Raw genomic sequence first — 14,042 nt, forward strand, 5'->3', positions numbered from 1 at the left:
CTAGTTGCATTTCGGTTATCAATTATCAATATGGGATTATTGCATCATCATTTCATTCATCAATATGGGATTATTGCATCCTCATGCTTAATCCTCATTGCATTTATCAATATGGGATTATTGTATCCTCATGCTAAATCATTATTTCATTTATCAACATGGGATTGTTGCATCCTCATGCTTCATCCTCATTTTATGCATCATTTGTCTTAATAAAGGTTATACATTCTCAAAACAAGAGCGAAACTCTTACATGAGATGTACCCGAGGATAGACATTTGCCCCTTGTCATTTGCATTTACATTACATGTATTAAACAAGTTGAATCACACTAGAAACCATAAGAAACAAAATCTTATACAGAGTGCTATACACTTGAAACTAGACATCACTTGCACACACGCATGAGGATGAGTGGAACTAGCGGAATAGGGTTAGACTATTCCTACTCTACTCCCCAACATAGATCACCTAGATGAAAACATCTAGGGGAAAATTGTCTATGTTCTTCTCTCTCATCATTATTTTGATGGATCACCTAGATAAGCACATCTAGCATGAATTCATGCTCTCTTTTCTTCTTCTCATGAGCTCATAGATTTTCTATTGATAGTTCATGGATGATGCTTTCTTTTCTCTTTTATGTGATCACTTGCATTCATGAGATGTATTTTTTCAAGAATGATATTAGTTGTTGAGACATTTTGATATCAAGGTCTCTTTGACTAGTTGACTTAAGGTCTTATTTTTGGTTCTTAGCTTTGTTGTGTGTCTTTTGCGTTTGTCTATCTTTTTTTGTCTTTGTTTGAATTTTTGTTTTGTCTTGTTTTTTTGGTGCCCTTTCATATGTTTGAGTGAGTTAAGATCCTAAGATTGGAGGTTTGGTTCCTCAAAATTAGTGATATCTTATACTCCTTGTGATTTTTTCTCCACATTCCTTCTCTCCTTGATCTCTCTTTCATCTAATTTACCATGAGTATTTGCGTAAGCTCATACTCCCGCTAAAGGGGATTAAATGTAGCATCATAAAATTGTACCCTTCATAATTTTGACCACATTTGGGGCCCTCACCTTAGTGTTCTCATCCCTATGCTTGATCAGGACCTATTTGTACCCCTACCTTCCAATAATGGCATCAATATCACATTTTACCTTCTCTGGACCCCTTGTCCTAGCCCTAAATTGGGGTAGGACTAGGGTGTGGTTCCTTGGTCATCACCAAGACCATGGTGCCATGCCATGGTCCTCCTCAATTGGGCCTAATTTAAACCCTTGTTCCTATCTCAAATTTGAGTAGGAAACCTTTCCCCATGTCGGCCTATGTCTGAAAAATAACATTTGATAATGGGAAAGTATATAAGGAGGATTTCCCCTTTGATTTGAAAATAAGACATGTATTGGGAGAATTATAGTTAAGAAATCAAACATTTGAGCATTGAAGTATTCATCATTAATCATTTCTAGAGGTCTCCAAGGTTGCATATTCTTCATTCATCAATTATGGAGCATCATTACATCATTCATTTGCAAGCATGTGCGTGTGATTAGGGTTTTGTCATGTTCATGTTGTAGGTCCCAGAGACAACTGAGAGGGGGGGGGGTGAATCAGTTGTCTAATAAATTCAAACCAAAATCTTATTAACCAACTTAATGCTTAAATACTGGTAAGACAGTTAAGTATGCCGGTAAAAAGTGTTAACAGAAAATGCTATACTGGTAAGAATTAATGCATGAAACATAAGCACAAAGTCACCCACAACACATGACACAAATATTTGTACGTGGAAACCCTATAAGGGGAAAAACCATGGTGGGAAACCTTACCCACAATAAGATGATACTATTGTAGATAGTAAGTGTACAAAGAGGGGTCTGCACATGCAGAAAGGCCAATAGCCTAGAGCTCACGGCTCAAACACAAATGGGAGTCACACTGACTATAGTTGGATGGTTAAATCCAATGAGAATGCACTGCACAAAATAGCATCTTCATATGCTGGATTCAGTACCAATGTAATGCTGATATGCTTTTACAAAAACCTAACTTCACTTTCAAATGATGTCTTTGTGTATATCTCTGCTTGATCTCGCATATACCCTTCCTTAAATTTTTTTTGCATTCCACACTTGATCTTACAAATAAGATCTTACATTTATACCATACCTTAAGACCAATTTTAGTAGGTCGGCTCTACAAGATATTACAATAAAACATTTTACAAATAATACAATATCTGATGCAATAACCGATTGAACATTTTAGCTTAATGCATTTACAACAATAATAAATCATTTCCATAGCGTGCCATGCTGATTTGGAAAAGATAAACCTATTGGTGTAACCCTAGATAACCTGGACCTTTTTGCCGGTAAAAGAAAATATGCAAAAAAGAATATGCCAATGATTATTACTTCAAAGTAAAGTGTCCACATGATGTCTTCGACATTACCAAGTGTCTTCCATGTCAATGGAGGTACCGGTAAACATTATATCCTATTGGTTAACCATATACCAGTGATTGTTTGCACAGTTTACTGTTTGCCGGTGAATGTTGCTGGATCTCCAAAGTAGGTGTATTTAGCAGGTGTTGACATCAATGACAAAACAATACCAAAATACCAACAATCTCCCCCTTTGGCATTGATGACAACATGAGATGGAAAAACCATCAAAGTGCCAAAACAGAAATGCCAAGTACAGAAACCAATTCTCCCCCTGGGAGTAATATGTGTTTATACCAAACTCTCATACCAATCTCTCTTCAATGTTTTATCTCTCCCTAATGTTTTTCCATATATCTCTCCCCCTTTGACATCAAATGCCAAAGTCACAAAAGGTCAAGTTCATACAAAATACCAACCAATTCAATATACCAACTACTCCCCCTGAGAAGTAGCTTCCTCATCAAATACCGGAATAAAAGATTTGTCCATTTAATTATGTCGATTGATGACAATCATCAACTGTCTAAGTCTCTATCGGTGGAGGTAAGACTCCGAGCTAATCTCTGAGATAGTCAAAAGTTTCCTTAGGCAAAGGTTTTGTAAAAATATTTGCAAGTTGTTCTTTAGTATTCACATAAACCAATTTTATTTCCTTTTCTTCAACTTTTTCCCTTAGAAAATTTAGTTTGATAGAAACATGTTTTGTTTTAGAATGTAATACTGGATTCTTGGATATATCAATTGCTGTAGTGTTATCACAATATATAGTAATAGGTTCCTTGCATTTTACCTTTATGTCTTTCAACATTTGCTTAAGCCAAAGTACCTGTGTACAGTTTGTTGCTGCTGCAACTTATTTTGATTCTGTTGTTGATAAAGATGTACAACTCTGTTTCTTACTTAACCAAGAAACTAATCTCTTTCCAAGAAAGAATGCTCCTCTAGTGGTGCTTTTTCTATCATCCACATCTCCTGCCCAATTTGCATCTGTGTATGCATATAAATCAAAATTTTCATCTTTAGGATACCATAATCCAAGATTTGCTGTACCTTGTAAGTACCAAAAAATCCTTTTTACTGCTGATTCATGACTTTCCCTAGGATTACTCTAAAATCTAGAAACTATACATACTGCATTCATAATATTAGGTCTAGTTTGTGTCAAATACAGTAAACCTCCTATCATAGATTTGTATCTAGTTGGATTAACAGGTGTAGATTCATCCTTTTGAGAGAATTTGTCATTTGTAGTCATAGGTGTGCTTACCGGTTTAGAGTTCTCCATCCCAAATTTCTTGAGTAGCTCTTTCAAGTACTTAGATTGACTCAAAAATATGCCTTTATTAGTCTGTAAAATCTACAATCCTAAAAAGAATTTTATTTCTCCAATCATAGACATTTCAAATTCATGCTGCATTTTAAGAGAAAATTCTTTGCATAATCCATCTTCTCCTCCAAAGATTATATCATCAACAAATACTTCCATAATCAAGATGTCATCATTAGTTACTTTGTAATATAAATTGCTATCTGCATTTCCTTTAGTAAAACCAATTTTTAAAAGATACTTATCCAATCTTGCATACCAGGCTCTTGGAGCTTGTTTTAGTCCATACAGAGATTTTCTTAATCAGCAAACCATATCATTGTCATCTGTCAAAGAAAATCCATTAGGTTGTTTAATATAGACTTCTTCTTCAAGATCTCCATTCAAAAATGCACATTTAATATCCATTTGATAAACTTTGTAATCCTTGTGAGTTGCAAAGGCCAAGAATAATCTAACTGCCTCAATTCTGGCTACCGGTGCAAAGGTTTCATTGTAATCAACTCCTTCTTTCTAAGAATATCCCTTACACACTAGTCTTGCTTTATTCTTGGCAACCTTACCATCTTCATTGAGTTTGTTTCTAAATACCCATTTGGTTCCAATTACATTTTTATTTTCAGGTCGGGGAACTAATGTCCAAGTATTATTTTTCTCAATTTGTCCTAATTCTTCTTCCATTCCAAAATTTATCTTCACATGCCTCATTGATAGATAATGGTTCGATTTGAGAAATAAGACATACCTCTTCATTTTCTAATCTTCCTCTTGTCATGACTCCTTTAAATTTGCTTCCAATTATCTGATCTTCAGAATGATTCAACCTTACATACCGGGGTGTCTTAGTCGGTTGTTGTTCTTCAATTACTGTGGAATCCTCTGATGATACCGGAGTAACTGGATCATCATTATGTACCGGTGGATTTACTGTTGGTTCATTTGTCATAATTTCTATTACCGGTTTAGAGTCTATATACCTTGAAGTTCCTTTGAATTGTTCGTCAATCTTTACATTTGTACTTTCAACAATTTTTTGTAATCTTTTATTAAAACATCTATAAGCTTTACTCTTAGATGAATAACCAAGAAATATTCCTTCATCACTTCTAGGGTCAAACTTGCCAATATACTCATCTCTTCTAATATAATATTTACTTCCAAAATTTTTGAAATACTTAAGAGTAGGAGTATTACCAAACCATAGTTCATGAGGGGTCTTACCGGTTTCACCTTTGATGTGAACTTTGTTGAATGTATAGAGAGAAGTGCTTACTGCCTCTCTCCAGTACACATGTGGTAGATTTGCTTCTGATAACATACTTCTTGCTGCATCCAAAATAGTTCTATTTTTCCTTTCAACGACTCCATTCTGTTGTGGTGTCCGAGGTGCTGATAGTTGTCTTTTGATTCCATTTACTTCAAAAAATGTATTAAAATCTCTAGATGTGAATTCTCCTCCTTGATCTGATCTTAAACATTTAGTTTTCTTACCGGTTTCATTTTCAACCATTGCTTTGAATAGTTTGAACTTCCCAAGTGCTTCTGATTTTTCCCTGAGAAAAGTAACCCAACACATTCTAGAATAATCATCAATAATTAGCATGAAATATCTATCACCTTGTAAGCTTTTAGTTCTAGCCGGACCACATAAATCAATGTGAATTAAATCAAGAGCATTATTGGATTTTTTTGGAATACTTTGGAAACTAGCTCTAACATGTTTTCCAAATTGACATTCCTTGCAAATTGTATTATGAGGTTTGATAATTTTAGGTAGATCTCTAACCGCCTTAGAAGTACTGATTTTTACCATGCAATCAAAATTTACATGACATAGTCTTTTATGCCATAGCCAACTTTCATCTTTATGAGAAATTAAGCATGCCTTTTCACTGTTATTCAAATGAAAGATATTACCTCTAGTCTGATTACCTGTTGCAATTTCCAAACCAGTTCTATTCATGATTTTGAATTTTCCATTTTTAAATTGTAACTGAAAACCTTTCTCAACTAATTGACCAACACTTAAAAGATTATGTTTTAATCCTTCAACATAGTAAACATTGTCAGTGTTATGTTTACCATCAAGAGATATTGAACCCTTACCTTTGATTGAACAGGCTTTGTCATCTTCGAATCTTACTAAACCTCCATTGTATTCTTGAAAGTTCAAGAATTTACCTTTGTCTCCAGTCATGTAATGTGAGCATCCTGCGTCAATAATCCATTCATCCTTTGATTCAACTTTAGCTGCTAGGGCTTGTTCTACCGGTTGAGCAATAGGTACCAGTTGATCTTCTATTATAGCAACAAAGACCCATCCATTGTTTGCTAGATCCTCATTAGAATCATCAGTCAAACCTTCATCAACAATGTAACAAGATTTAACATTGTTTTTCTTAAATCTGTATCTCTGATATTCAGGATTAGGTTTGTATGTCCTTCTAGCTTCTTCTCTTAGTCTAGCATGTCTATCAGGGCATCTTGAAGCCATATGACCAATCTTATTGCAGTTGAAACATTTAAAGGGTGCTTTACCTTCATACTTACTTCCAATTGGACCTTTTGGCATTTTTCTTGCAAATAGTGCTTCAAGTTCTTCAAGCTCTTCATTCTCCTTCCTGGTTTCTTCAAGTTCTCTTGAATAGAAGGCTCTCCAGTCTGATTTGTCAAAAGATGGAGCAGATGATGTTGATGCTTTGAAGGCCAAATCAGTTTTTATAGTAGCAACAAGACCAAATTCCTCAATTTCAAAAGCTGAAAGTTTTCCAATCAATGTATCCCTAGTTATTGATGTATTAGGCATTTTTCTTAACTCATTTATAGCAGTAACCTTCATTTTATATGCCGGTGGAAAACCTCTTAAGATTTTTGAAACAATCTCATCTTCACTCAAGGTTCCTCCACAACATTTGATACCTAAAACAATTTCATTTACTCTTTCCATAAAAGGAGAAATCCTTTCATCTTCTTCCATTTTCAGATGTTCATACCTGACTCGAAAGATTTCAAGTTTTGCAATTTTGACTGTGGAATCCCCTTCATTCAATGTTTCCAAATGATCCCAAATAGCTTTTGCAGTGGATCTATCTGATAATCCCATGATTTGTTGATCTGATAATGCGCTCAAAAGTGCTTCTCTTTCTTTGCAATCATTTTCTTCATCTTTAGCTAATGTAATAGGAGCAGTCTGACTAGCTATAGCAGTAGTATAACCATTCTTAGTAACTTCCCAGATATCTTTACCAATGTAATTCAGATGTGTCTCCATTTTGATTTTCCATATTCCATAGTTGGTTCCATCAAGTTTAGGACTATCCTTTCTGAAATAATTAGTAGACATTGGATCTGCTCAAGTTGTTAAACTTCTGCAAAAAGAGGACCAAGCTCTGATACCAATTGTAGGTCCCAAAGACAACTGAGAGGGGGGGGGGGGGTGAATCAGTTATCTAATAAATTCAAACCAAAATCTTATTAACCAACTTAATGCTTAATACCAGTAAGATAGTTAAGTATGTCGGTAAATAGTGTTAACAGAGAATGCTATACCGATAAGAATTAATGCATGAAACATAAGCACAAAGTCATCCACAACACATGACACAAATATTTGTATGTGGAAACCCTATAAGGGGCAAAACCACGGTGGGAAACCCTACCCACAATAAGATGATACTACTGCAGATAGTAAGTGTACAAAGAGGGGTCTGCACATGCAGAAAGGCCAACAGCCTAGAGCTCACTGCTCAAACACAAATGGGAGTCACATTGACTACAGTTGGATGGTTAAATCCAATGAGAATGTACTGCACAAAATAGCATCTTCATATGCTGGATTCAGTACCGGTGTAATGCTGATATGCTTTTACAAAAACCTAACTTCACCTTCAAATGATGTCTTCATGTATATTTCTGCTTGATCTCGCATATACCCTTCCTTAAATCTTTTTTGCATTCCACACTTGATCTTACAAATAAGATCTTACATTTATACCATACCCTAAGACCAATTTTAGTAGGTCGCTCTACAAGATATTACAATAAAACATTTTACAAATAATACAATATCTGATGCAATAACTGATTGAGCGTGTCGGATTAATGCATTTGCAACAATAATAAATCATCTCCATAGCATGCCATGCTGATCTGGAAAAGATAAACCTGCCGGTGTAACCCTAGATAACTTGGACCTATTTACCGGTAAAAGCAAATATGCAAATAAGAATATGCCAATGATTATAACTTCAAAGTAAAGTGTCCACATGATGTCTTCGACATTACCAAGTGTCTTCCATGTCAGTGCAGGTACCATTGAACATTATATCCTGCTGGTTAACCATATACTGGTGATTGTTTGCACAGTTTATTGTTTGCCAGTGAATGTTGTTGGATCTCCAAAGTAGGTATTGACATCAATGACAAAACAATACCAAATACCAACACATGTCATTTCATACAACATATGTGATTACATTCAAGAAGAAAAGCATCATTGTCATTCATTGCAGATCTGAGGTATACCTTTCCATCATCTATTTCAATTATTTTCAATATTTCATTCAAGGTTGATTCCGAATTGGGGTTTGAATTAGGCATATTAGAATCAAGGATCACTAAGAGTGGGGAGGGGGGGGTTGAATCAGTGATCTACCAGAAATTAATATCACAAACTTATTCTTTATACATCGGTTAGCAATGCATAGCAGAAAAAAGATAATCATGCAACAAAGAATACACAAATCCACAACACCATTTTTACGTGGAAACCTAGAAAGGGAAAAACCACTATAGGGCAGGAACCCACAATATTCATATACTATGACCAAGAGTACATAAATATTACATAGATGGGGAATGCACTTGCATTTAGGCTCACTGCTGAAATATAGTTGACCAGAAGGCTACAACCTCCAGGAAAGTTTGACTGACTTACAATTTGATTACAATGAGAAAATACAAGGAAATTAACTCTCAAGTAGCATCTCATAATGCAATAATGAGTTCCAATTAAGCACTGAATCTCTAATTGTCTTCACTCGACAAATACCCTATCTTTGTCTCTGTTAGCTACCAGATTAAATATGCACATGAAGCTACACTCAATCGCACCAAAACTAATCACCACATCAATAACATACCAAAAATCAATCGCTAAATCGATCTTATATATCTGGTCTTAACACAAAAGCAATCTCCTTCAAGTCGGCTTCAATCTCGAATAAAACATAGCACCAGACCAAAATATTATAATCACATGCTTCCTAAGGGTCTTACCAATCATGGAGATCACAAAAAAAATCACCAAAAATACCGCAATAATTGAAAATCATTTTGGATCAAAATAATACTGAAATACCATGTTTTACCTGTTAACTATCTACCGGTTACCTCCATCTTTCGGATAAGATGAGTCATGATTGCTAGATCAAATCATCAAGAAGATTTTCCATAAATGACAACCCTAAACAAATATACAACTACCGGAAGTCATCTGAAATCTCTGGATGAGTGTCAATTGCCAACAATCTCCCCCTTTGGCATTGATGGAAACACCTGTGATAAATGGACAAGTGGTGAAACCTATACACGAGATGAAAGAATAAAATAATTCTAAGGCTCCCCCTTAGATCAACAATCCAAAAAAAATTATTACGCTGAACTATACACTCCATACATACAATCAACCTATACATTTTTCACCTCATCTCTCCCCCTTTGACAACAATGGCAAAAATAGGGTGTCATTAAATTGCCTGGATATATATACACATTCACCAGATGATCAAATCTATACATGTTTTAGTATATCTTCATATGCCATCTTAAGGAACCCAAGATATGTGTTCCATCCTGCTCGCAACTTCTCCAAAATTGAAACAAAACCATTCAAAACATAAGCATGAAATTTTATAGTCACAACCTCAGTAGGAGTCTCCTGAGACATGTTTTGAATGCAGTCCATCTTATGATACACTAAGGTGTCCAACTGGGGACCAATTAGGTTCCGGAGTTCACCTGATCATCCTCTCCTTCTCCTTCTCAAAATTCCTAATTTTCTCAGTGATATTCAAAATTTGTCCTTCAATACTTCCAGTTAAGTTAGCTATAGGATCATAAGCCTGAGAAATATGAGCTAATTATCCTCTAAAATTATCTATTTTCTTGTCTATCTCAATAGTAAAATTGGTCAAAATTAGACAAGACATAAATTTTACCACCTTCCGCTAAGGCCTCATCAATTAGTTTTAACTCCTTATCTATCTGAGCCTTATCATTACTAATCATTTGCAAATATATTTTAACTTTAGCATCTTTAAATTTATCCATAGCTTGTCGGGTTGATGCCATTGTTAAAGAGTCAAACTGGGTGGATATATGATCAATTAAGTTCTGAAGCCTACCGAATGAACTAGTGTTTGTATCAAGTTGTAGTTTTAGTACCACCTATTCCAAAACTTTAACCAATTTTCCAATTAGTTTCTTCTCTTCAGATTCTAACTGTGCTAACTCCTGACTGGCTTGTGCTTGGAGAGAAACAACAACAATCATCCTTTTTGCTAGAGACATTTAATTGAAAGGTTTATCAAAACTGATATTGAACTGCGAAAAAATCCCTTGGCTTTGAATTTCTATATCAATTGCCACAAGTATCAAAGTCTCCACTACCTTACCCTTTCCTCTATCTGGTTCTTACTATTTCTCTTCTTCACTCTTCTTAGCCTCAACTAGTCTAGATTTGACTTCTGTAGGTGTCTCCTGTGCACCGGTGTCACCACTTGGTGCACCATCCTCTGCCTTTGCTAATTTATCATTTTCTTTTGCAAACTCAACTTCAATAGAATCCAAAATTTGTTGTTCCCCAACATCCTGAGTATCCTCCTCTTTATTTACATTATCTATCAAAGGATTTTTTGACTGAGTGGCTTCATCTTGTGAGACAGTTTCTACAAGTCGGTTCTTAGTAAGAAACTTCTTCTAGATTTCACTGGTTTCTCTCTTTATTTCTCCAACTCAACCAACCATCAGACTGTTGACTCTGTGCTTTCTCCTAAATTCCTTTTAATTTGCTAACAAAAGTAATCTATCAATTTCCTCTATAGTGATACTGGTGCACTGATTAACCATTTGGCTAGCAGATTTCTCTTAGCATCAATTAAGTTGTGCAAATATTTGGGAATATATTTTTCTAATTCAATCAATGCTTTACTAAATTCATCCATGTACAAAATTACAACTTCCTCAATCTAGCTTTGATCCTTAACATCCATATTCACATAATATACAGAGGTGTTCTTTAAATTTCCATCTTTAGCAATTTCATCAATCAACTCTTGAATAGAAAAAGGAGGAACAATATGATACTCTGTTTTAGAAGTCTTCATCTTACCAGATTCTATAGCCTCATCCAAGTCTGATTTTGTCTTCTTTCCTCTCTTGGGCTTGCCTACCAGTACATGATCAGATTTTGCCTTCTTCTCCTTCAGCTCTTCCTTCTCACCATCGGATTGGGGTTTCGAGATCACTCTAGAAAATTCTCCTTTCTTTGGTGCCTTCAGAATGTCTATATCAAATTTAGTCTCAGATTGCACTAGAGAGACTGCTACATATTCTCTTTGAGTTTTATGCTCCTTCCTCAAAACACCTTTACCCTTAACAGATGCACCTAAGGGTTCAACTTCAGCAAGAGATGTCTTCACCAAAGTAGGAGAAGGTCTTCTCACCTTCACCTTAATGAGACTAGGTGCGGTATTTTATTTCTTTTCTTTTTCAACTGCATCCCTCGCATCTCTAGTAGCTCTAACTCTCTCCCAAGGATGTCCTTCTTCGACAAAAAATATCTTCCACAATATTTGCAACCTTCCTCTTCCTTGCCGGTTTGGAGAACTTGGAGTGCAACTCCATTGATTTCTCCTTGCAGGTATCGAACCTTTCCTCCTTGGTGTCTACCAGAGAATTTGGCAAGTTTTGTGCGTAGGCATCCAAAGTAGCTTCATCTATTTCATACCCCATAGGCATATCCATACTATCTGGAGTTGAATTGCTTCCATAAGACATTCATCCTTGTTTACCATAAAGCAAATTGTCCCCTCATATTTCTTTACAGTTTATTCGAGGATTTTGACTCTTTGTTTCATTTTGTCTTGAAAAGTTTTAATGAAATCCCATAAAGCAACATTCTGATTATCCTTGTTGCCGAGTCTATCAAACCCTTGCTTTATCCATTGAGCCACTGGTAAGTCAAAAGCTGATTGTACTTTGTCATTTTAGGGGATCTCATTTATGAAATAGAGTGCCAAATAGATAATCAAAGAACCAAATTTGAAGACATGCTTTTTATCCTATTTAATTTTCTTTAGATTTCTCAACAACTCCTCCAATAGAACATTGCATAGGTCATAATGAGCATCGTCTTTGACCATCAAATAGGCTGCATGAATAGCAGTGCCAGATACAGAATTTAGTCTATTAGACTGGTATACCTTGTAGCCAATCACCATTGAAACAAATTTGACATCATCCTCCTTTATAGTGTTGATCTTCATCGATCGCCCATTAAACTTTGCACCAGTTAGTTTGTTCATAGTAGGGTTTGTGACCTTGTGTAACCCTACCTTTTCACTGGTTTGATTCAAATAGGTTACTTCCCTAATTGCATTAACAATGATCTTGTATGGTTGGTCAAGCCATATAAATTCAACATGGATCCTTCTTAGCACATACCTCACCCATTCCTTCTCATCGAATGTCAAAAAGTTTACAAATTGTGTGAAACCCTTTCTCTGCAACTACACAAATTCTGGCTTAGGGTTGCCAATCTCATCCATGATGATATCAATATATAAGTTCAAGATGTCCTTAGAGTCAGTTTCATCAATTTTATTGTGAATGTAGGCTCGAACATCATCGACATGCAATACATCATGCGGAATGAAAGAAAAAGATCCAACCGGGTCAACTTCCATGGATTTGTAGGGGTGTTTCTTGAATACAAGATGGGTCCTGTCCTTGACCTCAACTACCAGTGGAGTAGCAATGGAAGATGTAGATGCCATTTCAAATTCTCAAGAAATCAGACTTAGAAAACACTCTTAGAAAAGTACCTCAACCAACTGATGGATGCCCTAGATTGCTCGTTGGATCACTTTTGTTCTGTGATCACCTAGAAACTTTGATCACCTTCATCTTCAGCTTGAAAATGCTATGAAGAATGATTCTCGTTTTTTCCCTTTTAACTTTGCAAACCCTAATTTTACTTTGAAATAAATGTACCTCAATTATTCAACTAGATGCCTTGTTCCACTACCAGATGCTGAAATCAACCGTCAGAATTTTGAATATCACCCAAATCTCAATTCCTACCATCTCTAATCCATTGATTATAGATCTCATCAAGGGGTATTACAAGATTCTCATTGGTTTGCCTCCCCCTAAGGCCAAAAGCCCTAGTTACCAGATGAAGATTGTGCATTGGATTCAGATACAAATCCATTGTTGACATTACATTCATCCTTCTTTACCCACATATTCTTGTGCTGATCTCTGATCTCATCTACTTTTGCCTTTCCCTTTTCATTTGATTTGTTCTTGTCAACTAGAGAACTATTTTTGCTCCTGCAGAATTTTGCAATGTGACTGGTTTTGTTGCATGCTCGACAAACAACATTATTCTTCATGGGTCTGAAGTTCATCTAATTATATCTTGTCCTGCACTAATTAGAGATATGTCTAAACCCACAAGCACAAAATCTTCTATTCTGAAAGTTATTCATTACTACTCTACACACATTTGACTTGTGTCCAAAATTATTGCATATGACACTGACCGATAAAGGTAGGTACATTATTCATGTTGTTCATCATGTTGTTATTGTTCATTATTCCAATATTCATCCTACTTCTACACTGACTCACCATATGACCAAAATTGTTGCAAGTAAAATATATACCATTGAATTTATGAGCATTAGGTTGTCTTATCGAAGGATTCTTTCTCTTCTTCTAATCCATTTTTGCATTGCCTTGTCCAGATCTGGAGGATTCACCTTTCTCAAATCCTAGGCCTCGCATATCCTTTCCATATCTTTGACTTTCCAACATCTCATCAAGCCTTGCTAAACTAGCTTTGAATTTGTCTTTGCATTCATTGGCAATAGCAGGTTCATCCCTCAAGGTAGCAATTTTTATTTCAAGTTCTTGACCATTGTTCCTTGATTGTGTCAACTCAAGCTTCAACTGATCATTCTCATAGATAAGCCTGAAGCATTCA

Source organism: Cryptomeria japonica, chromosome 2, assembly GCF_030272615.1.
Source record: "Cryptomeria japonica chromosome 2, Sugi_1.0, whole genome shotgun sequence".
NCBI lineage: Eukaryota > Viridiplantae > Streptophyta > Pinopsida > Cupressales > Cupressaceae > Cryptomeria > Cryptomeria japonica.